This window comes from Polypterus senegalus, chromosome 3 (assembly GCF_016835505.1).
Source record: "Polypterus senegalus isolate Bchr_013 chromosome 3, ASM1683550v1, whole genome shotgun sequence".
Lineage (NCBI taxonomy): Eukaryota > Metazoa > Chordata > Cladistia > Polypteriformes > Polypteridae > Polypterus > Polypterus senegalus.
The window spans coordinates 36,771,145-36,796,376 of NC_053156.1; the positions used below are offsets into that span (position 1 = coordinate 36,771,145).

Here is a 25,232-nt window from a genome sequence, read left to right on the forward strand (position 1 = left end):
TGAAGAGTCGCATAGTGTGGGGGAGGAACGATCTCTGTCACTGAAACTGCTCATCTGTCTGGTGAGGCATCCCTTTTATTTATGGTGCCTCCCCAGCACACCACTGCGTAGAAGAGGGTCCTCACCACAACTGTCTGATAGAACATCTGCAGCATCTATTAAAATCTGCATGTGAACAGGTAGAGCCCCATTTAGGGCAGTCTGCCTTTCTAATGCCAGGGTCAACTTAGCACACAGTTCTAAGAGAATGGAAGCCTAAATCAGCTCATTAAAAGTCCCTTATAGTTCGTTTTGTTCATATATGACTATTTGCATATTCTTCAAACAGTACTAAACAAGCCATGTTTTGGCAAACCACTAGAGTATTAATAGGCTGTAGGGTACAAGTGTCAAACTCCAGGCCTGGAGGGCCGCAGTGGGTGCAGGTTTTCTTTCTAACCCATTTCCTAATCAGTTTCCAGTTTTCACTGCTAATTAACTTCTTTTCCCTTCTTAAGTGTTAAATGACAACCAAACAGAAATGAGACATGAAACGAGCCAACAGATGACCAGCTAAATTGGGGCTTCAGACTCCAAATGGTTCCTTAATGAGAAGCTGATTCTTGCTGTTAATTAAACCCATTATTCAATTCTATGGCTTGTTGCTGCTCTCTTTTTGCCACAGCAGACATTTCCAAAACTGTTTTTTTCTAAGAACTTCTAAAATGTTTTGGTAACTTGAGGGATCAACCTTACTGAGACCTTCATCTTTATTTTCAGATTTTGTTTGATGGGTACAGGTGAGCTGGTCATATCCTGCTTGTTTTATGTCTCATTACTGTCTGGCTGCTGATTAAGGAAAAAACAACTAAGGGGCCTGAGTCAAGCTAATTAAAGGTAAGGCTAAAGAAGTTAATTAGCATCAAACGCTGCTCACTAATTAAGAAGATGGTTAGAATGAAAACCTGCAGCCACTGCGGCACTCCAGGAATGGAGTTCGACATCCCTGCTGTAGGGCATGAGATTTATAGCTGTCTGTATGCAGGTAGTGAATCATGCCTGTCTTTTTACTTAATGCAATTGTTGAAAAAAAGTGATTGCTTTGGTTTTTAATCCTGCAAGGTGACAACCTATTGCCAACATAAACTGATGAAAACTCAAGTAAGCTGTTCAATTCAAATATGCATCATTTACCCTCTTAAAAGTAAGCCACAATAGTCAGTACATGATATTCATCACTTCTGAGGTTTAATGTTTGTTACATCAGTACACATCATAATAACAGCTCAGTGTTATGAATTATTACATGCATGAGTCATTATTTAGCTGGTTTGGGTGCATTCCCCTACTTGATCAAGGATTCTGTCATTTCCAAGTTTCTCTGAAATGTTGCACACCTGTTGACTCCATACCAAGTTTTTCTGTTAACTCCACATTTGTCTTCCTCTTACTCCATGACACTCCACATGTTCATCTCCATTTGTCCTGGCCTTGTTTCATTTTCTGCCTTCATTGCCCAAGTCTCACTCCTATAGACCATGCTACTCCTCACACATCTTGTGCAAACTTTTTACTGAAATGCCATATTAACTCCTTTAGAAGTTGAAATGAGAGACGACTTCCAGAATTTCTTCCATGTACCTCTCACCTTGTCTATCAGTACTGTGCCCTCCCATCTGTCTAAACGTAACATGACACTTAAGTAGTAGAAATTGTCTAATTTCTCCAATACAACTCCAATGCTGAAGTCTACATTTACACTTATTACATCAACATTCTACACCTCTCTTAAACACTACAAACAATGGTCGCCCTTGCCGCCTGCAGACTACCTTTCTAACTACTTTATCTTTTATACACCCACTTCAGACAAACCATGCATTGGACTGAGTTTCTCCAAACACCTCTACCGCACATACCATATAGCCATTCACCCACCTTTTCTACAGCTTTAGTCCCTTCACCTCCAAACATTACCATGGTCTTTACCATATTTAGAGCATGCTATTTTTCCGTTGGATACTGCAATCCTTTAATGAAGGAAGTGATATCCTTCACATCTTCTATACTTCTGTGTTGGCCATTGTGATTTTCTATGCTGTGGTGTGCTGGACTGGTAACAGCTCTTCAAGAGTGGCCCACTGAATCAGCAAGCTAATTAAAAGGGCAAGTTCAGTTATGGGATGGACTCAGGACTCCCCGGAGGTCAGAGTGAAGGAGAGAATTAAAACAAAACTCAGTGTCATTACGAACAATGCTGCACAACCACTCTCTGACACACTAACACATAATACTTTCACCCAATAAATTATTCAGAAGAAGTGTGTCAAGAAACACGACTGGGGCTCACAAAAAGCAATACGTCTGCTTAATGCCTCACAGTGACTGTGACAGCCAAGTCATAACTTTTCTTTCTTTTGAATTTCCTTGCTTTATTGTCATTCCAGTGTGTGTTCAGACCAAAGTGTGTGTGTATAAATTTTATTTACCACCTTATCTATCTGATTTTTGTATTTATTTAAAGAGCTTTCGTAAAAAGCCAAATTTTCCCCGGGACAAAAATGTATTATCTTGAGTTCTTCCACTTCAAAGCTAGCTTTCCATTTCTATATCTTCTACTTCAATACTGCTTCACCTTTTGCTATCAAAATAAGTTTATTAGCATACAAGAGCTCCTTGGCAATCCTATGCTCTTCTCTGGTTACCACCTCTGTCACTATCATTAAAAACATGATTCCATACGGGTCACTGGTGCAGCCCCCAGTTTCACCTCAAAACTCTCACTATCCCTGTTTGCTGTCCTTACCACAATTTGTGCTTACTCACATGTTAACATTACCATAGACACTAACCATTCATCGACACCTAACTTTCTCAGTACCCATTTCACCATTTCTTGTGGCACTTTGTTAAATGTCTTCACCAGATTTACAAATGCATAATGCAGCTTCTTTCCCGTCATCTTTTGCTTTTCCTGCATTTGCCTAACAATAAAGATCACACCTAATGTTCCTTTCCCAAACATGAAACCAAACTGCATTTCCATAACTTCCACTTAATTCCCAATTCTTTTCTCTTGCTCTTTATCAACTATCTCTGTTACCTGCTCTAAGAGCCTATTATTGTTCAATGACCATACTCCATGGTCTGAATGAACTAGTTTTTATATGGAATGAGCAAACTTCAATTCCAGTCTTCAGGAAACCTCTCTGGAAACACAGATATTAAAGTCTATTGAATAATGAGGGTTAACAGTTGAGAGGATCAGAGTAAAGAGGCAAGCAAGAAAACTTTATCCTTTTCTGAGACCAAATACAGGTCACATATCACAGTGGAAGTATTATGAATCAAGAAGTGATGGGGTTTTCCATACAACCATGGTTAGGTCAGAAGAAAAGGGCAGCAGTCATTGAAACATAACATGAGGAGGATCCTAAGTAGTCTAACAAGCATACTGTATTATACAGTCCTTACTGCCACCTCCGAAACTAAGATCCTGTCAGCACAGGAAATAGCAAGGCACATTAGAAATGGAACTAATTACGCACAACTTTAAGGTATATTAAGTTGAACCCGCCTAAGTGCAGCATTGTCACATTTGTGAATACTATTGGGTAATTTTTACTATTAGTTTTGGAAATGCAGTAAGTGTAGGAGGAAGAATGTATTTTGGTAACAAATGTCACCATCAACACTAGTCCTCTAGCATGTCTTATGACCAAATAGATGTCTCTCACTGTCCATGAGTGCTTCTAATTAGCAAGACAAAGGGAGTGCTGGTCTTTTAATTGTTCTGCTAAATTGTGAAGGAACAATTGGGAAAGAGGTGGGGCATGTTTCTTTCCTGTAGTTATCAGGTTTAACTGGCTCTTCTCACGTTAGCCCTTGAACAGGACAGGGAAAGGCCGTTACCAGAAGTTACACATGTAGGTAGACCCACGCCCGGCAATAAGCAGCAAGTGCAATTTTATTAGCATATGGGGCAGTTCAAATAATGGATGGCTTTTGATCCAGGTGACATACTTAATAAGTTGTATATTTTGGAGATTTTGATTGCAAACGTACACAAGGCAATGTTTTCATTCATCCATCTGATTTCTGATCCACTTATCCTATTCATTTTACAGAGAACTGTAAACTTAGTTGAATTAGTTGAATGGGATTCATGAGTATTTTTGGGATGAGTGGCCTGTTCTTTTCAAAATTGTTTTAACTGTGACTTCTGACAGCTTTGGGCGCAAGGCAGGACCCAACCCTGGACCAAGCATCTGTCTATAACAGAGCACATTGATACCAACACACACACTTTAAGTCAATTCAGAATCACAAGTCTTGGACAATCAAAAACAATCACATTTCTTTTAAAAATGTATTTCTCATAATAATAAGATATTACCTCATTTTTATGTCATGCCAGTTTGCTGGGTGTTAAGTTCATGGGATCCCTTCAAAATGTAATTGGATTTTCTTTAAATTAAAAAGTGTAGAAAGCCAACAGCCCCCAACAAGTTTTGCCAGTGTTTTTTATATAACTGCAGAATGTTGCATTACTACCTTACAGCTCCAGAGTCCTGTATTAAACTCCTGCCCCAGAACTGTCTGTATGGACTTTGAATGTTCTCCCCTTGTCTATGCTGGTGTTTCTCCTAGCATGCCAGTTTTCCTCCCACAGGTGTGTGTGTTAGGTTAATTAATGAATGTAAACTGACAAGCTCAAGGACATAGGAAGCATAGTGCTGAGGGTGCTGCAGGACTTCTACATAGGCTAACCTTGAATACAGGCCCCAATATTTATTAACTTGTATAAAAAAGTATTTTTATTTTTTGCATAAATGTTCCTGCTTCTACAGTGTCTTCTTTAAACTCGGTACTGTTTTTCCTGGTATCACTCATCCACTGCCAATCACAATGCACACAGCCTTTCCTTCTGAAGCGCTTGAAGAAGAAAGTGTTTTGTCATGTTAGTGACCACTTCTAAATGCGCTTGGAAATATATTACACATGCACTGCTGGGTCCTTAGCTAAAAATAAAAGTCTCAGAATCACTGGCCTAGACCATTGTTAGTTTATTCTAAGGCAAGTTTTTGATTTGGCTAAGATGCAGTATAGTATCTGTTTTTATCAGTTTAATATCTGATACGTCCCTTGTCTGGGGACTCTATATTAAACTAATTTTTGGAACAAGGAGATTGAATAGAGCAGGGCTGCCCATGCTTTTTCGGCTTGCGAGCTACTTTTAAAATGACCAGGTCAAAATGATCTACCTACATTAAAAAAAAATATATATATATATATATATACATATATATTATATATATATACTATATATATATACAGTACTATATATATACATATATATACTCTATATATATATATATATATACTGAGTATCAGAGGTGGGTAGTAACGAGTTACATTTACTCCGTTATATTTACTTGAGTAACTTTTTTTAAAAAATTGTACTTCTAAAAGTAGTTTTACTGCACCATACTTTTTACTTTTACTTGAGTACATTTATGAAGAAGAAACGCTACTCTTACTCCGCTACATTGGCAACACTTGAAACGTTACTTTTTTTCCATTAGATAAAGTCTGACAAGCAATTTTTAATCTGCTCTGTGTAGCGTATGCTGTCAAGTTGCGCACATGCCTTCCATTGTGTCTCCAGCTCTGACGCGAGGTTTTGGATGTTCTCCAAATCAAGGCGCTGCAGCTTTGAGGACAGATGTTGCATTTTTCATTTGAAAGCATTAACTGAGCTAATCATATTGACCATGGTTTTCTCTTTTCCTTGCAGCTGTAAATTAAACTCATTCAACATGTTGGTCAGATCGGAAAAAAAATGCCAAGCCATTGATCGTATTAAGTTGCTTGTATTCTGCATGTTTAATGACAAGGAGAAACTCCTTTTTCTCCAGCCAGGGGTCTTGAATTCTCAGCAGGAATTTCTTCCTAGCCATCTGCCTCAACGAAGGCATCTTTTATCATCTCTCCATCTTGGAAGGACTTCTTATGCTTAATGATCGAGTGACTCACCCGGAACGATGCTTCGGTGTGTCTGCCTTTGCTTTTGAATTCAGCCAAGTGAAAAATGACGGCTGTCCGATTAACTGTGATTTTAGTTCCCTCTCCTTTCTCTTTCTCAGATTGCTTTTCGGAAGGAAGTCAGTTTCTTAGTTTTAATGAACAGTTCGAAAATGCCTTTCCACATTTTCCTTCTTTGGAATAGCAATAATAGATTGACAGATCAGACAAACGCACTTTGATTGTGACATTGTGAGAGAAAAAAATCCTCTTCCAATTCCACATCCAGCCCATAACCAACACATTTTTTTTTAAATCCCTTCTTTAGTTGATATAAATTGGAAGGAAAACTAGATCACTTAGATAGTCGGAGTTTTGCAGTAGCTCGCGCATTTGATCGTGCGTGCGGGATAACCAGTGTGTTAGAAAAAAAAAAGATCTCAGACTGGCCGCCCTGTATGTCAATCAAGTGGCAAATGCCATAGGGAGGATATATGATAGACTAATGTTTAAAAAAAATTTTTTTTTTAATGCAGTACGATCTACCAGTTGATTGCGATTGATGTATTGGGCACCCCTGGAATAGAGCACCTTCAGAAACAGTGCACCTCCTCTAAGCACCTGTTAGCATGGGAAAGGCGCTATACAAGTAACATGTACTATTATTATTAAGGTGTTTCTATGTCTTTGCTTTTCAAATAACTAATTGTCTAATAAGTATCAAGTTCAGTATATTATCATGTATACATTGTGTGTGTACTGGCTTGTTAGTGGGCACAGTTAGTTGGGCACTTTTCTGTTTACTTGCTCCCAGGCCCAGCACTAAGCGGGACACCCTGAGAGCAAAATATAGGATGCTCATAAGGTCTGATATCAAGGTCAGAGTTGCTGGCTTTCTTTACAATCAGCATATATAATTCAGAAGGCTGAAGTTGAGATGTACAGGTCAACAAAACCATTACTCAAAATGCCTTGTGGACAGTAGATCAAACTGAAAACTGTTCAATTTACTTGTCAGGTTTTTGCATGTTATTACCTGTTACTTCTCACAGTAGCGAGAAATCCCTTTTGAAAATAAAACCATTGTTTAATGTTCTGATGAGGAGATTCTCTTAAGTCTACATACCTGAGCAGAGTGTTGCTGTTGACAAATCATTTGTGATTTAGAAAGGTTATTTGTCAATGAAGTGATACAAGCATCATGCAATATGTTGACACTTTGTCTGCTTCACTGAACAACAGGCAATGTTTACTGGAGGCTTGACAAAAAAATCAGCAAACTGTCAAAAATGAATCTTGTTGTTGTTATATTTTTAATTTCATTTTTTAAATTTGCTTTTATTTTTGTTTTACCACAACAGCTGAAAAGCCCCAATATTATGAAAATAATTCTGTGCCAGAATAATGTTTTTTTAAAAATGTACCTTCATTTCTTCTCTCAGTCTCACACTGTTTCAAAATAAATGGTTGAAGTGTCAAACTCTGTTTTTAATAATTGACTTGCACAATGCGATATGATGGCTGTCAAGTATCATTTTAAGCTTTGACATTGCATACTCTCTCTCTCTCTCTATACAGTATATATATATATATATATATATATATATATATATATATATATATATATATATATATATATATATATATATATATATACTGCTCAAAAGAATTAAAGGAACACTTTTTAATCAGAGTATAGCATAAAGTCAATGAAACTTATGGGATATTAATCTGGTCAGTTAAGTAGCAGAGGAGGTTGTTAATCAGTTTCAGCTGTTAATGAAATTAACAACAGATGCACTAGAGGGGCAACAATGAGATGACCCCCAAAACAGGAATGGTTTAACAGGTGGAGGCCACTGACATTTTTCCCTCCTCATCTTTTCTGACTGTTTCTTCACTAGTTTTGCGTTTGACTACAGTCAGTGTCACTACTGGTAGCATGAGGTGATACCTGGACCCTACAGAGGTTGCACAGGTAGTCCAACTTCTCCAGGATGACACATCAATACGTGTCATTGCCAGAATGTTTGCTGTGTCTCCCTGCACAGTCTCAAGGGCATGGAGGAGATTCTAGGAGACAAGCAGTTACTCTAGGAGAGCTGGAGAGGGCCATAGAAGGTCCATAACCCATCAGCAGGACCAGTATCTGCTCCTTTGGGCAAGGAGGAACAGGATGAGCACTGCCAGAGCCCTACAAAATGACCTCCAGCAGGCCACTGGTGTGAATGTCTCTGACCAAACAACCAGAAAGACTTCATGAGGGTGACCCAAGGGCCCCATGTCCTCTAATGGGCCCTGAGCTCACTGCCCAGCAGCATGCAGCTCGATTGGCATTCGCCATAAAATACCAGAATTGGCAGATGCACCACTGGTGCCCTGTGCTTTTTACAGATGAGAGCAGGTTCACCCTGAGCACGTGACAGAAGTGAAAGGGTCTGGAGAAGCCATGGAGAACATTATGCTGCCTGTAACATCATTCAGCATGAGCAGTTTGGTGGTGGGTTAATGATTGTCTGGGGAGGCATATCCATGGAGGGTCACACAGACCGCTACAGGCTTGACAAAGGCACCTTGGCTGCCATTAGGTATCAGGATAAAATCCTTGGACCCATTGTCAGACCCTATGCTGGTACAGTGGCTCCTGGTGCACGACAATTCCTGGCCTCATGTGGTGAGAGTATGCAGGCAGTTCCTGGAGGATGAAGGAATTGATACCATTGACTGGCCACCACACTTTCCTGACCTAAATCCAATAGAACACCTCTGGGACATTATGTTTTGGTCCATCCAATGCTACCAGGTTGCACCTCAGACTGTCCAGGAGCTCAGTGATGCCCTGGTCCAGATCTGGGAGGAGATCCCCCACAACACCATCTGTCATCTCATTTGAAGCATGCACCGATGTTGTCAGGCATGTATACAAGAACACAGGGGCTATACAAAGTGCTGCGTACAATTTTGAGTTGCTGCAATTAAATTTTGGCAAAATGGACTAGCCTGCCACATAATTTTTCACTCTGATTTTTGGGGCGTCTTTGAATTCAGGGCTCTGTAGGTTGATCATTTTCATTTCCATCAAACGATGTGGCATCCTTTTGTTCCTAACACATTACCCAGTCTATATCAGTATAGATATCCAGGAGGATTTCTTTTTCCCATTGAGATCTGATGTGTTTTCAAAGTGTTCCTTTAATTTTTTGAGCAGTTTATATATATATATATATATATATATATATATATATATATATATATAGTAATAGAATAAGATGCTTCTCGCACTCTTGTACCCTCAGACTATACGTCAGACACCAGGTAAAATCCAATGATGATATTTATTATAATAATAAAGTGCACAAAGCACGCTCCTCTCCACAATTCTTCAATATCAACAATATTAACAATCCTCCACTCCCAGACGCTTAGCCACCCTGCCTCCCAACTCAGCTCATCGTCTGGGAGCTCCCACAGTCCTTTTATATTCCCTGACCCGGAGGTGTTCCTGCCCAATAGTCCACAAGTCCTTATTCCTTCCGGGTCAGGGTAAATAGTCCTTTTCTTCAACCCGGGAGCACGTCGTTTCTTCCTGTCACGCGGACCGTGGACGCACTCCCGGGTTATAGGGCACATAAGAGCCTACGAGCCCCCCTACAGCGACGGCCCCCAAGGTATCCAGCAGGGCTGTGTACAAACACTACATAGTCCATGATGCCCTGCTGGAACTCGGGCATGATCATGTTGTCTGGAGAGCTCCTCCTGGCGGCCTGGGGTTGAGGGCCGGAGTGAAATGCCGGCAATCTACCACAATATATAAAGAGAGAGAGAGAGAGCTGCACCATGGCACAGTATTACTGCTGCCTTACAGTAAGGGACCAGGGGTCTTGTCCTGCGTGTAGAGTTTGCCTGTTCTCACCATATTTGCGTGTGTTTGCTCCTGTTTTTTTTCTCAGTCCAAAGGCATGCAAGTTAGATGAACTGGTGTTGCTAAATTGACTCGTGTGTGTGTGTATGTGTGGTAGCATTTGTGTTTGCCCTGCGATGGACTGGCATCTTTTCTAGGAGTTATTTCTCCCTTACATCCAGTGATTACTGCAAATTTATTTATATAAAAAGTTAAGAAAATATTATTAGTTAGTTCTTCTATATCAGGGTTGCCCAATACGTCGATCACGATCGACCGGTAGATCGGAAAGGTAGTGCAGGTAGATCATGTTGCTTTCAAAAAAAATTTTTTTCAAACGTTAGTCTATCATATATCCTCCCTATGGCATTTGCCACTTGATTGACATACAGGGCGGCTAGTCTGAGATCTCTTTTCTTCTAACACACTGGTCATCCCGCATGGACGATGACGCGCGAGCTACTGCAAAACGCTGGTTATCTAAGTGATCTAGTTAGCCTTCCACTATCATCTGACCTTAATTCCTCTCCTTGACACCATACCTACCCATCACCTCCTCATCTCCTCTGTTCCCTTCATCAGCATGTCCATTGAAATCTGCTTCAATCACCACTTTCTGTCCTTTGGGTACACTGTCCATCACTTCATCCAACTCACTCCAGAAATCTTCTTTCTCATCCATCACATACCCAACTCGCGGGGCATATGCACTAACAACATTCATCATCACACCTTCAGTTTCCAGCTTCATAATCATTACTCTGTCTGACACTCTTTTCACCTCCAAAACACTCTTTACATACTGTACTTTTCCTTCAGAATCATCCCTACCCCATTTCTCCTACCATCCACACCATGATAGAACAATTTGAATCCACTTACGATCCACCTGGCCTTACTCCCCTTCCATTTATTCTCTTGCATGCACAATATATCTATTCTTCCTTCCTTCCTCCATCATATCGAGTAACTCTCTTCCCTTTCCAGTCGTAGTGCCAGCATTCAAAATTCCTACCCTCAGTTCCACTCTCTTTACCTTCCTCCTCTACTTCTGCCTCCAGACATGTCTCCCTCCTCTTCTTCTCTTTCTTTGGCCAACAGTAGCCCAATTTCCGCCAGCACGCTGTTGGCTAACAGTACTGGTGGCAGTCGTTGCTAACCCGAGCCTCGACCCATCTGGTATGAAAATTTGTATTGTTGTCTGCATATTGATCTGGCAAAATTTTACACCGGATGCCCTTCCTAACGTAACCCTACCCATTTATCCGGGCTTGGGACTGCCACAAAGAAACACTGGTTTTTACATCCCCTGTGGCTGGGTTAAGATTTATTAATTAAATGATATAATTAATATAATAATTAAAGATATTGCAAGGTGATACTAAAAACCACACATAGATAACACCAGAGTGAAACATTCAAATCCCAGATCTAATTGCCAACACTGTAAACAATTGAACCACTGTGCTACAGAAAATACTAATTATACAACTTTTCTAGCAATCCTGTACCATGGCTTTGATTTTTAAAAGCAGCCAGCTTGGTGAATACGAATGGTGAAAACACAGGTGTGCTGAAGCTCATATTATAAACTGAACTGGAATTCTCCCTGCACTGTGTTTTTCCCACTACATAGTTTTGATCACACATCATCTTAATATTTCTTGTTTTTTGTTACCATCTCTAAGGCTACTGCTCTTTAGGCATTTCCCTGAACCTTCTCTGAGAATTCTATCATCTGTGACTGCCGCAAACATGCTTCTGCACTTCTCTTTCAAACCAATAGATGTCTCCATTTTAATGGTTTACAGCATGTATGCTCAAGAAAAGAATTAAATTGGTGAAATATTTGTCCACCTTTTAAATGAAACAATTTTTTTTATTTTTGTGTGTATGTATATACTCCATGATGGCCTATGAAGTTTAGTAACATCCTAACCACATTAGAAAAGGAAGCATAGAAACACAAATATAAAAAAGCTGAGCTGCTAATTGTTTGTGATATTTAATATATTGTTATTAAGGTGTAAATAATCTTAATATTTTGAGAGAGTATCTCAAAGTCACAAAGTTATTTCACTTGCTACAGATGGAGGAAGAATCTGTTACTGAAGTAGAAGGCAGGTACCTGGAATCGAATGACTGGAGCTTAGTGCTACAGGTAAAACTTTTTTCTGGAAATGCTGCTACTGCAGGCCAGTGACAGGTGTCCAGTGCTCCAGTGAAGACAGATGACCAGATCTAGTGCTGCAGGTGAGGCAAGTTCAATTCACTTCAGTTTATTTTTGTATAGTGCTCTTCAAGGGATGCAGGCTCTGAACACTGTGTCAAGTTCTCTGGTAAAATGCAAGTACAAACTGTTAATTACATAATGAGTACACATAAAGCCACTTATTAAACAGAAGGGAAAACAAACTATTTTGAAACCAGTTTTACATCAATGGAGCTAAGCAGTATATGTCTGTTATTTAGTTGTTGAACTATGGCCAGTTGACAAAGGTAGGGAGGAAAGCAAAACTTCCAGCTAGCAGCATCCCTGGAGAAAATAAACTTCTGAAGGTTCCATGGTCATAACAAGCCATTGACTGAAGTCCATTGGAACAGGTAGAGAAAAGTGAATGAGACAAGTTGGAAAAGGTAATTGGAGTCTAGTGTTGTTGTTGGAGGCAGATGACTGAATTCCAGGGCTTTTGCTGGAGTGTAGTTGTGACAATCGCATAATATTGCTAGAGCTGAAGTATTGGCACCCACAGGTACAGGTTAAGACAGATGACCAGAGTCCAGTCCTGGGTCATTGCAAGTGATTGGAGTCCAGGGCTACTGTTGGAGACTGATAATTACAGGCTACTGTTATAATCAGGAAAATTGAGGTCACTAATGTAGGGAAAAACTGTAGCTCTGGGATGCAGGTTAAAGAAAAAGTCTGACTCTTTAGAAACTGGCTAGAATATGAAAAAAGGAAGTGAACACACTTGCACACATAATACACTCTATGGCCAAAATATTCTGGACACCTGGCCATCACACCTTTACAGCTGTTACAGCCTCCATATTTCTGGAAATACTTTCAACAAGATTTTGAAGTGTGTATGTGGGAATTTGTGCCCGTTCGTTCACTCAAAAGAACATTTGTAAAGTCAGTCAAGTCAAGACAAGTTGGGGGGCATGCACTGGTACAGTGTGTTGCCGCACCCACTACACGGTGAAACAACTCGGGATCCTGGTTTGCAACCCCCCAGTCAGACATGCAGTCCAGTCCCACCCTCCGAAAATGACCCTCTATCTGCTGCAGCCAGGTGTTACGTGGGCGACCCCTTGGCCTGGTCCAGCCACTCAGGTCCCCAACAATGAAGATCTTACGAGCCAGATCACACTCTGGGAAATGCGCCACATGGCCATAGTGCCATAACTAACACTCCCTCACAATGCAGGTAATGTGACTCATTAGGAACTCCAGGAGCAACCGCTCATTCGACACAAATTCAAACCAACGGTACCCAAGGATTCTCCGAAGAGACACAGTACCAAAGGAGTCCAGTCTTTCTCTCAGGTCACTGGATAGCGTCCAGGTCTCGCAACTATATAGCAAGACAGGAAGCACCAGGACTCTAAATCTTGGACCTTTGTCCTTTTGCATAGATATTGGGAGCGCCACACACCCCTTCTAGCGACCTCATTACCCCCCATGCTCTCCCAATCCATCTACTGACTTCAAAGGAAGAGTCACCAGAGACATGAATGTCACTGCCAAGGTAAGTAAATCTCTCAACAGGTCATTAAAGGCCTGGATTTTGGTTTTTATCCAGGACACTGTAAAGTCAGGTACACATGTAAATAGGATAGGCAATTTTTACATGCAATGTGGCACTTTGTGGACCTACTCTGTGATCCTGTGTGGTCTCCCACTTAGTGGCTGAGCTGTCATTGCTTCTAGAAATTTCCACTTCACTGACTTGTGGCAACCTATGACAATGTCAAGTTTAAATCACTGAGCTCTTCAGTACGACCCATTACACTGCCAGTGTTTGTCAATGGAGATCACATGACTTTTTGCTGGATTTTGTGCACCTGTTAACAATGGGTGCAGCTGAAACATCTGAGCTCGGCAATTTGGAGGAGTGTTCACATACTTTTGGCCACATAGTGTACATCTCTGGGTGTCTTAGAATGCACAACCTGCATTTAACCTACTAAATTAAATTAACCAATCAGCAAGCTGTAAAACTATCAAGTGAGATGAACACAAGAAAAAAATCAAAGAAACCTGAAGCAACACACCTGGTGCAAAGAATGTGTTCCCCATGTGGCTTCTGGGGTAAGGACGGGAGTGACGTGGGTTCAGCACACGCTTCACTTAACCATTTAATATATAAACTTCTTTACCCAGAACAAAACCACGTAAGTCCAAAACTCATGCTGATCACTGTATCAAGTAGTAAGCTGATGTACTTCACCAGGGAAGTAAGAAGAAGCAGGGACCTGAAAAAACAAAGGCGTTCAAAGAACCAATTGCTGAAAAGAGAAGGGGGAAGGCTGAGGAGAGCCTGTGACTTGCAGGGACACACCCACACCTGGAAAAGGAGGGGGAGGGGGGAGGAGGAGACTCTGACCTCACAAGAAAATAGCTTTTCATTCAGAGACTCACCTGAGTGCAAAGCAAAGCAGAGAGAGAGAGTTCAGGAGAGGGAGCGAAATGGAGCGTGGGCGAGTAAGGGCTCACCCCAGGAATCCAGGAGCTTGAAAAAAGAAGGGCTAAGGGGGGTGGGGGGAGACTGAAAAACACTTCACACTAACCTCACCCCACCTACCAGTGGACTTCAAAGAGAAAAACTGAAAGGGTGAGTGCTGATAGAGAAAGACACTGAGCTATGGAATAAAATGTCAGATTCATCTTGCTTGCTAACCCGGGGAAGTACAATGGCGAGCAGTGTGAATTAAATCCAGAAAGAAAGAAAGGAAAAATCACTGTAAATAAGAAGACACTTTCTTCTGTTTATTTCATCAAAAATATTTGCTCCAGAATATTGAAGTTTTTGTGCTGATTTGATTCATCTCCAGGTAAGGAACTGGCTTTGAATTTTGTTTTCTGCCACTACCAAGTCAAACCTGTTTGACTTGTGTAAGAGTTAGAACAAGGTGAGCATATGAGAGGTGCACATTTATGGGAGAGAAAGGTGGTGTATTCCAAAGTGGAGTCATAACAATATTGTATAGTAGGGAAGAAATGCTGGGTAGATTGATTTATCTACTATTCTCATGCTCAACCTACTTGCTATATTACAATAACAGACTGTGGAGTAATATTTAAACCCGTTCTTATAATTAAAACCATCACAAAGAAAATGTCATATGAATAAACTATTGAATAAATGGGATGGTTATGAGGAAATGGAGTCCAGGAGAAAATGATGGTTTTTCACAAGAGCAGTGTCATGACTAACAGAACAACATGCAGCCAAACTTCAGATTATTTTAATAAAGCATATCTTCTCTTCTGAGCTGAATGTACTATACAAGGAGGTTAGAGAAGATTGTCACCCACAATTGACGAGAAGACTTTTATTTAAAGATGTAATATAAGGGGTACAAAGCAAATTAATGGATTACTGATACTGTAGTAGGAAGTGAATGTATGGTGGATAAATCTGCTACCCCATAGACCCAAGAAACTAATTAATATATATATATATATATAGTATTTTCCATGTATGTGTGTGTATATTATATATATATGTATATATATATATATATATATATATATATATATATATATATATATAATGTATATTAAAAATATTCACTCCATTGGAAGTTTTCATATTTTACTGTTATACAACACTGAATCACAGAGGATTTAATTTACCTTTTTAGACACAGAAGAAGACTCTTTAATTTTGGAAGTGAAAACAGATTTCTGCAAAGTGGTTTAAATTAATGACAAATATAAAACACAAAATAACCCGTTGCAAAAATCAGAGTACAATGAAATTCTTACTTTCTTGCAGTAATCAGCATGGAATATGTTGGTGCTCTCCAGTAAAATCATCCAGAAAAAACAATAAGGTTATTATCTGGTGATTCTAAATTGACCCTTGTATAAGTGGGGGTTTGGGGAATTAGTCTGTGTGTGTGAATGGACCCTGCAATAGACAGGCTCTGACATCTCACATAGATGGAATTTATTTATATTTCAAAGTATTCATCATGAGCCATGTAGCTGATTATGCCATACTTCTAAACAACTAGGGCAGTTGCTCCCTGTGCAAAGGTACTCTTCCATCCTTTCATGCCTATTCCACTACAAAAGTAGGGGAAGATTAAGTCTGTCCTAGCAGCATCAGTCCTAAGATCAATCAGATCTGAGTGGGGTACTTAATAATGATAATAAATTATTTACATATGTATAGTATTTCTCAGTGGTAGTGCTGCTGCCTTACAGACCAAGGTTTGCATACCATGTCCTCCCTGTATGGGGTTTGTATGCTGCCTCTGTGTCTGTGTGGGCTTCCTCCAGGTGATCTTGTTTTCTCCTACAGTCCAAAGACATGCAAGTTAAGTGGATTGGTGATATTGAATTGGCCCTAGTGTATGGTTGGGTGTGTGTATGTGTGTTGGCTCTGCGATGGTCTGGTGTCTTGTCCAGGGTTTGTTATTGCCTTGCACCCTATGCCAGCTCGGACAGGCTCTAGCACCCTGTGCTACCCTTTTCAGGGCTAAGTCTGTTAGAATATGACTGACTAACTATGTAGTGCTTTACTAGCTACTTAAAATGCTTTACATAGATTGTGGGGAGACACTTCAACCACCACCAATGTGCAGCATCCAACTGGATGATTTGAAGACAGTCTTTATTGCACCAGTACACTCACAACATCTTAGCTATTAGGTGGTGATCTATAGAGAGAGATAGCTCGCTAATAAGGCACAGGGGATACATATGGAGCCACAATAGACAAAACTCTAACGGGCAATTTAGCCATGACCTCAGTTTAACATCTTATCCAAAGGACGACACCATTTTTTCAGCACAGTGCCATCATCAGTGCACTGGGGCATTGGGATCCACACTCAGACCCACTAGCCTCCCCAGCACCCCTTCCAGCAGCAAGCTAAGCTTTCCTTGTTGGTCTCCCAACCGAGTACTGGCCAGGCCCAAACATGCTTAGCCTTAGGTAGATTGTCTGTTCTGAAGTTTACGTATTATTCCATCACTCACTGACTCTCACTCTTATTTGGCCACTTTAGAATTTCCAGTTAAACTAACAAACAAGACTTGGGGGCTGTGAGAGGAAAACTGCAGTATCCACAGAAATGCTTCAAAGGTGTGTAGATATTACGAATGTAGCAGTTAGGCAAGCCTTTGGACCCTGTTTTTTGTTATTTTAAGATAGATAAAAGCAATAATATGTATTTCTGTTGAGAGTATTTGTAGAACAGGAGTGCTACAAAATACAGTTGAGATGAAATGTGATGAGTTTTACTACATGGACAGTCTGTCCTTCTGACAGCTGCTTCTGTAGCCAGAAACAGTACAAGACATATTTAGAAACTTCTTCTTTTGGTGTCTTATAGCAGTCCATCCATTATAGAACCTGCCTAATCCAATTCAATGTCGGTGTACTGCTTGAGACTCTCCTGGATATATCAACCCAAAGAGAAAAACCAGTCCTATAAGACATAATATTTTATTACCGACTAAAGTCACTTCTAAGCGCCTCAGATTAGAGTCAACAATTAAAATAACCTGCACAGCTTTAGCAAGTGAATTCAAACTATGAAGGCAGCCTAGTTAATTTGTCAAAACATTTTTCTGTCTGCTTTGCAGAACAGGTTCCCCATGCATAATGGGTGCATGGTAGTTTAGTGAATTTCAAAGTTAAGTTTCCGGGTTTCATGTTACTAGTAGGTGGGTTGCTGTGTGTATGAGTGTGGGTTGTTTTTATTGGGAATTATTTCCCCTGTGATCAGCCTGACAGTAAATGATCTCATTTGTAAGGGTTAATCAGGACTGTGACTTTTGTTTTGTGATTCTGTGGTGAGTAAAGATTTTGGAGACCTTTATGAAAGGCTCAGGAAGACTTCATTATACCAGTGAAATTAGGAGGCCACCTTAGGGCCCTGCCTCTAGTCCCAGGCTCTTTTTTTAGCCTCCCTGTAATTATAACTCCTGGGGCTAACAGAGCCTCCACTTAAAAATGCAATTCATCTTGTCACGTACAGATAAACACATTCATTCAATATCATCTCTCAATGCTTTCATTAATATTTTGTGATGGCTTTCTTTCTGTACAAAACACATATGATGCAAGTAATAAGGTTAAAACTCAGCATTTTGTTCTGCTGTATTTAAGGTGGAGAACCTTTGCCCTGGTATGCAACAGTAGCTGCAGGCTTTTATTCCAATTATTTTTAATTAGAAGCCAATCCTTGCCATAAATGGAGCGTGCCATTTCATTAGATACTTTGCTCCTGTCTCATCTCAATGTAAACATTTGTATACTTTCCTTTAATGAACAGTTCACAACTTCGTTTGATGCAATTAGGATGACAATTAGAACCACCAAGTCTGAGGTCCTGTTCCACTCCCAGGAAAAAAGGTAGCTTGTCCAAGTACCCCAAGGTCTTGTTCACAAGTGAGTTTATAAGTCATAGTAAGATTAACCAATGGACTGGTGTAGTAACAACTGTTTTTCAGATGTTGTCACAGGCCTAAATACTCAGTTGAAGCTTACCAGTGAGTCTACATCCAAGTTCTCGCTTGTGGTCTTGAGCCGTGGGTCATGACTGAAAGAATGATAATGCAAATGCAGATAGGCAGGCAGTGTGGCATAGTAGTTAAGGATTTGGGCTTCAAACCTGAGGTTCAAAGTTCAAGTCCCACTACTGTGCAACTGTGTGACCATAAGCAAATCACTTAATTAGTCTGTTCTCCAAGTGGGGAAAAAAATAAAGGTAATGTAACCAATTGTATTTCAGATGTTGTGAGTTTCCTTGGATAAAAGCATCAGCCAAATAAGTAAATCAGGTTCCTGTACAGGGTTGCTAGGCTCACTCTCTGTGACATGATGCAGTGCTCAGCAATATTTTAGAACTTCAGAATAAAACGCCTGTTTCTCTAGATCAAGAGTAGGCAGTTGAGGCAGTTTGGGTATGTAGTTAGTATATGCACCCAGATGTCTCTTATGGAAGGTGGACCATGAATGCTCCCAAGTGCAGTCCCAGGTCATGTATATCGTGTGGCGTGGGGGCATTTTGGAATTCCCAAGGAAGAATTGGTTTTAATTCCATGGTTTCTCATATCAGTGCTATGCCAATGATATTCAGCTTTATCTGTCATTCCTTACCAAGCCAGTATTAAACTTTGAGTTGATGATAGATTTCTTCAATGATCACATTGCAACTGTCTCATTCATGTACATTCACTCTCATCCACAAGATCAAGCTGTATCTGAGAGTGTTCAGCACAACATCTGGTTCAGGCATTGGTCACATCTGGACTATTGTAACTTCTTACCAACAGGAGTACCTGCATGTACATCCACAATACTACAGATGATTCAAAATCCAATGGCACATTTTGTATTCAACCAGCCAAGAGGTGCACATGTCGCTCCTCTTTTCAGGTCACTCCACTGGCAGCACACAATAAGTTAAAATCCTTGATGCCTGCTTGTAGAGTTGTCAGTGGGTCAGCACCTGTGCTTGTGAAGGTGCTTATAAGTTGTGCTGTGTGGCATCATGCTGAATCTCAATCTAGTAACTTGTCATGTGTAACTCCTAGCTGGTGGAATAAGCTGCCCACCTCCATCCGAAGCACTGACTCCCTCAGTTTGTGTAAGAACTATTTGAAGACTCTTATTCTGTGAACATCTATCAACAATTCTGATATGAGGTTCTTAAATAGCTAAGATATAGTAGCCAGGGTGGTCTTTTATTCCACAGTCTCCCGAGGAAGTAACCTAAGCCCAAAAGAAACATAATGCCTGAGCAAACTTATCAAGAAATCTTGCTCCTTCATAAGACACACTGGAAGTTGTTGTGGAAAAGAGGATGATTTTGTCTTATCTTATCAGATCAACTAGTCTCATGTCATTCTGCTTGATATACATCTCTTCATCTATGAGTGTCTATTTTGTAACCTTGTCTCCTGTAGGACTTGTTTCAAAACAGTCCCCAAACCGATATTTACATGATTATGTTGACCTCTGGATAAAGTGTCTGCTGAGCGAATAATTGAAGGTGTATAGTAGGCATGCTCTGTGAAGCTCAGCGGCACTCACCAACGGAAGTGGAAGCAATGTGAGGTGACTTAAAAAAAAAAAGGGCTTAGTACTGAATTATTTTTTTCCTCTCGTTTCTTAACAAAAAATGTCATGTTCTGAACACGCACACACAATTCCAAATCGTACCAAACAACAAAGCTGCAAAATGACAGAAAAACAAGAACACGTGGACAGAAGTAAATGCACCTTAGAGGGGAAGTTCAACAGAGCCTAGTTAGAATCCACATGAAGAAAAAAGAAGCTCAAACAATCAAGTCCTTACTTCCACCATCACAGAGCACTATACAGAGAAAAGAAAATGGCAATACTGTATCAAAATGGACACTTAACAACACAGATAAATTGCTTGAAGCCAGTAGCCTGCAACCACAATTGCCCTTCATTACCATAATTCTGCACTTCTAACAACATGTTACACACCATAGACACTTGGAATAAGCTATCAAGTAGTGTGGTAGACAGTAAGACTTTAGGAACTTTTAAAACTTGACGATGTTCTTTTTAGAAGAATTAAGTGAAAATGACTGGTAAACTTTGTTGGGCTGAATAGCCTGTTCTGATCTTGATTGTTCTAATGTTCACTTCATAAATAACTTACTCCACCTTTCTCATCAAAATCATGTTGAACCTGAACCCTGAAGTTTTAATTCATTGGAAAATCTCACTTCTTGACATTTGCAAACCCATTTTTTCAGTTCAGAGCTACCACCGAGCAACTTCAGGCAAATGGCAGGAACCTTTCCTAGATGGGACGCTAGTCTGTCACAGAACCCACACACACCCACACATCCCCACAGGGGCCATTTTTGAATTAGCCAACAACCAATACACATCTTTTGTGGATGTTGGGGAAGACACCATGTAGAGAAAGAGAAAGAATGTGGGACATGGAAACTACGCACAGGCAACAAGCAGGTGTGGGATTTAAACTCAACTCACATCTTTTTGACAACAGGCCAGCCATGCATCTATCTATCTATCTATCTATCTATCTATCTATCTATCTATCTATCTATCTATCTATCTATCTATCTATCTATCTATCTATCAAACATTTAGAAGATTTACAGATATTTAAAGTTATAGGACTGGAAAGGGTTAAAAAGGCTGTAAATGTTTAGGAATGCTGGGCAGTCTTAGTCACAGGTAAATATTCAGAGAAGGAAATTATCAGAAAAATGACAGGTAGGCAAGGCATAGCATAGAAACTGCAAACAAGTGAAAATGGAAACCACGCCTGTGGTTGTCAGGTGCTGTCATGGCTTCAGGTGTGAAGTGGGCATAAAATATATTGGTCATAAGTTAAAAAATAATCTTGAGCAGATATTCGCTTGGGAATCTGAGGAAAGCTCAAAAGTGCTTGACTTTGATATGGACTTCCTGCCAAGTAGTGTAGTGCAGGGATTAATAATTTGGACTTGAAACCACAAGGTTCAAATATAACCTTTGAGCTCAATGTGATTCACTGAGCAAAGTATGCAGCACTGTTCGTAAGCTGAAGAAGTGGTGTGCATTAGAGTTCTGATAAAAATAAGTGTAAACATATGCAGACATAACCTTAATATAGCATATGGCATGTAATGAACTGCAGTCTCATAGAACTAACACGTTCACATGCAGAGTAGATTCATTGTTCAGTAAAAACTGGCCCAGTTTTGAATGTATGTGCATGTGTGAGAATCTGCTTTCGTGGCTCATCCAGGGTTGTTCTTTCTTGTTATGCAGCTGATGCTGCTGGGATATTGTCTGGTCACTGTGATCCTGAACTGGATTAAGCAGGTTTGAAATTGAATGAATAGAGGTTGTCACAAACTTGACCACAAATCATAGCAAGGTTTGGGGCAGCCACCCGCATAATTGGTGGCATCATCAGAAGAAAATGATTAAACATAGGGTTCAGAGGGTGTTGGTCATAAACTCTTGTCTAATCATTTTCCTCTGATGTTGATACCTCCCTTTGTGGACTACAAAATCTGCAAACTGTTTCACAGACCTTTGCTTTTATATATATACTAGGGGGCTTTGCTCCCTGCTTGCTTTGCTTGACAACAAGCCTGCGCTTCGCGCCAGCCACTTCACATCTCTGCCGCTCGCATTGTGAACACATCCCAAGGTGATGCAGCCGCTTCTACAAAACCCCCTCTTAAACGGCAATACAATAAAAAACAAATACAATTTTTTTACCTCCTCTTTGCTCAATCAGCTGCTGGATTGCTGCTGCTGCCATGCCACATGATCTGCATCTTGCATGGTGCTTCAAGCATTTAAAAGTCTGTACAGCAGCTGTCCTTTTGTCACACTGCCTTGTCTCTCTTCTCCCCCAGACATCCTTTTATCCTGTTGGGGGTCCTGCTCCCGAGCTGCACCTCTATGAAGAGGAAGATTTTCTATTCTTTTAATTGAGAGACAGAACTGTCTACACACGGAGCTTGATTCACTCCTGAAAGAGACTTATGTGTTTTTGAAGTGTCTGAATAACATTTCTGTCTCTAAAATCTCCTGTGTATCTGTGCAACTCTGTGACCCAAGCGTGACAGCATATGTGGATTTCACTTTCACCAAACAACAAGTCTTTTAATTCTCGCCGATACGCCTCTTCATTGGGAAGAAACACAACTTTTCCCTGATGACAACATGAATTAGACGATCTACAAGTCTCCAACTTAAAGTTTAACTCCAAACAATATTTTTGATCTCTTTTCGGTGTTCCATTATTTCACCGAGTAATAATTTCCATTTGTTTGCGCTAATGCGATCTTTACTATCATTTTTTTAGACTTTCGAATTTTCGTACTTCCATTATCTCTAACCTACTCTGCATGTGTATCACGCCAATGTTTTTGAATTTTTTATGACGTTCTACTTCATCTGTCATCTACTCTTTCTCTTTTATTTCCGTCCCTGGGCGTGGTTAAATCTCTTGGCACAAAGTCTCATCTCACAGGACGTGAAAGTGTCTCTCTGAGAAAGTCACGTCTCTTATATATATAAACTGCTCAAAAAATTAAAGGAACACTTTGAAAACACATCAGATCTCAATGGGAAAAAAAAAATCCTGCTGGATATTTATACTGATATGGACTGGGTAATGTGTTAGGAATGAAAGAATGCCACATTATTTGATGGAAATGAAAACTATCAACTTACAGAGGGCTGAATTCAAAGACACCCCGAAAATCAAAGTGAAAAAATTATGAGGTAGGCTAATCCATTTTGCCAAAATTTCATTGCAGCAACTCAAAATCGTACTTAGTAGTTGTATGGCCCCCGCGCGATTGTATGCATGCCTGACAACGTCGAGGGGGGTGGGGGTTTGTTTGAGGGGGCGTGCTCCTAATAAGATAACGGATGGTGTCCTGGGGGATCTCCTCCCAGATCTGGGCCAGGGCATCACTGAGCTCCTGGACAGTCTGAGGAGCAACCTGGCTGCGTTGGATGGACAGAAACATAATGTTCCAGAGGTGTTCTATTGAATTTAGGTCAGGCAAACGTGGGGGCCAGTCAATGGTATCAGTTCCTTTATCTTCCAGGAACTGCCTGCATACTTTCGCCACATGAAGCCGGGCATTGTCGTGCACCAGGAGGAACCCAGGACCAACTGCATCAGCATAAGGTCTGACAATGGGTCCAAGGATTTCATCCTGATACCTAATGGCAGTCAAGGTGCTGTTGTCTCGCCTGTAGAGGTCTGTGCGTTCCTCCATGGATATGCCAATCCCCAGACCATCACTGACCCACCACCAAGCCGGTCGTGCTGAACGGCAGCATAACATTCTCCACGGCTTCTCCAGACCCTTTCATGTCTGTCACATATATATATATTCTAACATTATACAAAAACAGCCACACAGATTTTGATAAAAATTGGAGGATAGTTCAGGAAGAAGAAGACAGTATATGCCATATGAAATCTCAATGCAGCTTCAGTGGAATGACTGGCAATAACCTTTATAAGTCAAACTACTTTTCTCACAAGCAGGTGCACGCTGCTTGCTCAAGGGTCAGAAGCAACAAGACTTGTTTTTTTGTGCCTCTGGAAAAGTACTCCATAACACACCTTTAGACAATTCTAAGCATAATACACAGACAAATCAAGTGGGGGAGATTCCTGATACTGGTTATATATATATATATATATATATATATATATATATATTGTGAAGGACCGAGGAGACAGCAATAAGGGTTGGGGTTTCCGGCCCGTATATATTGTACAGCACAAAAAACGGTCAAAATTATAAACAAAACAGTTCATATGCGCGCGCCGACTCCTGGCGTCGCGGCCATTTTATTGGGGAGGAGCGGAAGTGGAGGAATGCTGGGAAGGACCGCAAGGGAGGATGGGAAGGATGGCGTCAGGGCAAGATGGCGGAGGAAGGGCGGAAGTACGCACTGCGGTCAATCCAGCCTATGGTGCAGGAAGGTCTTTCTTTCTATGAGGAAGCAGAGGGAGAAAGTTAATACCCCACCATTCCCTGGCGCGAATGGTTTCCCAGGTGCTATCGAATCAATCCGCGCCTCCTACTGCGCGTGCGACACGATCCCCCTTAGCCCAGGACCGTCAGGTCGGGCGGACCTAACCGAGAGGTCGTGAATACGAGAGAGGGCATCGGCATTGGCCTGAAGGGTGCCCGCCGATAAGTGACAGTGAACTTATACGGCTGTAAGTCCAGGAACCACCTGGTGACCCGCGGATTCGACTCTTTGTGTAGGGACATCCACTGAAGTGCAGCGTGATCAGTCACCAGAGCGAATTCGCGACCCAGCAGGTAGTAACGGAGGTGGGTCACTGCCCACTTAATGGCCAAGGCCTCCCTCTCCACTGCAGCGCACGGGTCTCCCGGTCCATCAGTTCGGCTAAGGTACATCACAGGGTGCTCGACACCATCGGCGCTTTGGCTCAGCACGGCACCCAGGCCTGTGTCCGGCGTCGGTCTGGAGAATAAGCGGAGCCCAAAATGGGCGTCCGTAACACAGGTGCCGGCGTTAGGGCCTTCTTTAGGTCACTGAGCGCTGTTCTGCTTTGTCGGTCCACACCACGTATA

General features: G+C 40.9%; 1 protein-coding gene and 1 pseudogene across 1 annotated transcript in view; both read left to right on the plus strand.

Annotated features, from left to right (window-relative positions):
• Positions 1-5,043: 5,043 nt before the first annotated feature.
• Positions 5,044-5,218, plus strand: LOC120526962 (annotated as a pseudogene).
• A 9,336-nt stretch (positions 5,219-14,554) lies between these two features.
• The window catches only part of tnk1 (tyrosine kinase, non-receptor, 1), a 105,700-nt gene continuing 95,022 nt past the window's right edge, over positions 14,555-25,232 (plus strand). The window contains exon 1 of the mRNA XM_039746952.1: positions 14,555-14,962. The gene's annotated coding sequence lies outside the window, so the exon portion shown is untranslated. The remainder of the gene's footprint in view (positions 14,963-25,232) is intronic.